Source organism: Lycium ferocissimum, chromosome 11 (genome assembly GCF_029784015.1).
Source record: "Lycium ferocissimum isolate CSIRO_LF1 chromosome 11, AGI_CSIRO_Lferr_CH_V1, whole genome shotgun sequence".
Classification (NCBI taxonomy): Eukaryota; Viridiplantae; Streptophyta; class Magnoliopsida; order Solanales; family Solanaceae; genus Lycium; species Lycium ferocissimum.
This window is the reverse complement of record NC_081352.1, coordinates 16,260,930-16,264,962: the sequence shown is the minus strand read 5'-3', so window position 1 is coordinate 16,264,962 and position 4,033 is coordinate 16,260,930.

The following is a 4,033-nucleotide window of genomic DNA, read 5'->3' as shown; positions in this document are numbered from 1 at the left end:
CGTTCACCTTCTCAGGATGATATAGGATGTTAACATCATAATCTTTCAACAAATCCAACCATCGTCGTTGTTGTAAATTCAATTCTTTCTGCTTGAAAATTTACTGAAGGCTCTTGTGATCCGTATAGATATCAATATAGACACCATAAAATTAATGTCTCTACATCTTCAATGCATGAATCGAAACATGACTAACTCAAGATCATGGGTTGGATAATTTTTCTCATGTCTTCGCAACTGCCTTGAAGCATAAGCAATCACCTTCCCATGCTGCATCAACATACACCTTAATCCGACGCCTGACGTGTCATAATAGACAACACAGCCTTCCGATCCCTCTGGAAGTGTCAGGACTGGCGCAGAAGTTAATCTATTCTTTAACTATTAAAAACTACATTCACAAGCATCCGTCCATTGAAATTTAGCTAATTTCTGAGTTAGCTTTGACAATGATGCAGAGATAGAAGAAAAACCTTCCACAAATCTTCTGTAATAACCTGCCAAACCCAGAAAACTGCGAACCTCCGTAGGTTTTGAAGGTCTTGGCCAAGTCTTCACAGCCTCAATCTTTTGGGTATCTACCCGAATACCATCTACTGAAATAATGTGCCCCAAAAAGGTCACCGAATTCAACCAAAACTCACACTTTGAAAATTTTGCAAATAGCTCTTGAGTTTGGAGAATTCTAAGGGCAGTACGTAAATGATTCGCATGTGTTGCCCCAGATCGAGAATATACCAGGATACTGTTAATGAACACAATCACAAATAAATCCAAGAAAGGCTTGAACACATTGTTCATCAAATCCATGAATACTGCCGGTGCATTGGTTAACCCAAATGACATTACCCGGAACTCAAAATGACCATATCTTGTTCTGAAGGCCGTCTTGGGAATATCTTTCTCCCTAACTCTCACCTGGTGATACCCGGATCTCAAATCTATTTTTGAAAATCATTTGGCACCCTGTAATTGATCAAATAAATCATTAATCCTTGGGAGTGGATATTTATTCTTGACCGTCACCTTATTCAGTTGCCGATAGTCAATGCACAATTGCAAGGAGCCATCTTTCTTCCTCACAAACAACACGGGTGCTCCCCACGGGGATGAACTAGGCCTTATGAAGCCTTTCTCAAACAAGTCCTTCAATTGCTCCTTCAACTCTCTCAACTCTACGGGAGCCATCCTATAAAGAGGAATAGATATGGGTTTGGTATCCGGTAGCACATCGATAGCAAAATCAATCTCCCGCTCTAGGGGAAGACCTGGAAGCTCATCCAAAAATACATTCAGAAACTCATTCACTACTGGGACAGACTTAAGAGTCGGCGATTCGTCTTCTATATCTTGAACCCGGACTAAATGGTAGATACAAACTTTAGCAATCTTCTTCCTTGCCTTAAGATAGGAAATAAACCTACCTATGGGAGACGTTGTATTTCCCTTCCATTCTAAAACTGGTTCTCCCGAAAACTGAAAGCGAACCATCTTCATTCTACAATAGACATTGGCATAACAAGAAGCTAACCAATCCATGCCCATAATAACATTAAAGTCCACTATTTTCAACTCATGTAAATCAGCCATAGTACTATGATTACAAATCACAACTATACAATTTCTATATACTTGGCTAGCTATTACCGGTTCACCAACGGGTGTCGATATCTCAAAAAGTTTAATTGACTCCGATTTGGCCCCAAATCGACCCGCAATATATGGAGTAACATATGACAATATGGAACCGGGATCTATTAATGCATATACATCAAGAGAAGATATCGATAATATACCTCTGACGACATCAGGGGAGCACTCAAGATCCTGCCGTCCAACCAAAGCATAAATACGGTGTTGAGGGCCACTAGGCAGGAGCTCCTCCTCCACCTCTACCACGGCAGACCGGAGCATGTGAACCTTGCCCTAGAGGGCGTATAGATGATGAAGACCCAGTTGCCGACCTTGAAGGCTAGACCCTACCCCTACCACTAATCGAGAGGCAGTCACGTATGATATGGCCTGGCCGACCGCATATATAGCAAACATCTGAACCTAGTCGACACTGGCCCCAATGTAGCTTCCTGCACTAAGAACATCGTGGCATGGGTGGCCTTGCCTGACCCGAGTTGCCTCTGTAGTGAGAACCCGAAGCTCTAAAACTCTGACTCGACCCGGAGTGAGCAGATCTATCAATCTCTGGCCCGTAAATCGTGGAGGCACACTAGTCATAGAATGGCCTGAATGCCTAGAAAACTGCTGTCTTTGCCCTCCTCTAAACTCACTAGTCGGACACGAAGATCTAGCCCTCTTGTTATAACCTCTGTCAAGCTCACGCTTACCTCTTTGCGGTTGTTGGCTTTCCTTCAAATTTTGGGCATGGGCTTGAATGCGAGAAATATCCATATTGTCCTGAAGGGACGCAGTCAAGCACTTATCCATCAAATATGGCCCTAGGCCTCTCACAAATCGGTGCACTCGATCACCCATAGCCGCTACCATGGCCGGAGCATACCTAGCCAAAGAATTGAAGCGGATACTACACTCTAAATCACTCATGCTTCCTTGCTTAAGATTCAAGAACTTGTATGCTCTAGCCCGCCGAACCTCCGGGGGCAAGTAATGTTGTAGGAAAGTATCAACAAATTCTTGCCATACCGAGGGAGTTTCATTGACTCCCTTAGAAGACAACCAAATCGTACACCAATGAACCGCTACATCCCGTAATCTATATAATGCTAACTCCACCGATTCAACGTCGGAAGCATGCATTAACCGAAGTGTCCTCAACATTCCATCAATAAAGTTTTGAAGGTCCACATCCGGCTTTGACCCGAAGAACTCGGAGGGTTCGAGCTAGCAAAATCACGGAGCTCTTGCCACTAAGCCAGGGCCCCTATCACCGTGACCCATACCTTGCCGCTGGGCCTGAGCGGCAACCAATTGAGTCAACAATTGAATGGCCTCTTTCATCTCTTGGCCCAAAACCTCTGGTGGAGGAGCTGGGGGTGCTGGAGTCAATCGGGGCTGAGGCTCCCTCACGCTCCTTAAAAATAGGCAACGAGTGAGAGGACTAAGATTGAACCTCATTTTGGGACTCACTTTCCTCTATAACCGTTGGCGGTACTCTTTCAGCCTGCTTTTCTGCCACTGTCTTTCCCTTTTGGGCTGCCGTAGCTTTCCTCTTTACAGGAATTTCTGAAATACATAACACACGGTTAAAGGAAAAGAAATCCTTAAATCATGGCTCTATCGCACGATCTATGAAGAAAGAAGGTCATTCATTCCTAAAATGCCCGAAGCCTCTTGTTTATAAGTGTGGCGCGCAACACACCCATAAACAAGACTCTACTGGGCACGGCTCGTAGACACACCCAAGGACAGAACGATTCTGATATCACTTTTGTCACAACGCAACCAGAGAGCCATGACGAGCACCCGAAGCTAACCCACCCGGGCACCACTCGTTGTACATTCATATTCATACCTCAGTGAGCCACATAGCTTATCAACAAACTCTATGCCTCAATAATACCATTTTCAGTGGCTAAAACACTTTTTATATCAATATCAACAACTACACCCATATACATATACACAAGCCGACGAGGCTAACAAAATAATGTACCAAAAATATGAGCCGACAAGGCAAAAGACATCTACTACACATGACTGTCTACGAGCCTCTAAGAAGAGTATGAAACATCATTATAAGGACGGGACAGGGCCCCGCCATGCCCATATATACACAAAAGAATAGTACCCACAGCTCCGGATCGAATAAGACTCCTCTAAACAATCTCTGGATAAGCAGCCTAAGGATCAAATCTATCTTTCTATCCACCTCTGAGCTTATTAGGCGTCCATCTGGTATTTCACGTTTCAATATTGAAGAGGTATCACGGTGATGGTTTGTACATAATCCGTTGGGATTTGGTTTTGCTAGATGACAACTTGACATATGAGGAAGAGCCTGTTGCTATCTTAGATGGAGATGTTCGTAAGTTGAGATCAAAGGAAATAGCATTCGTGA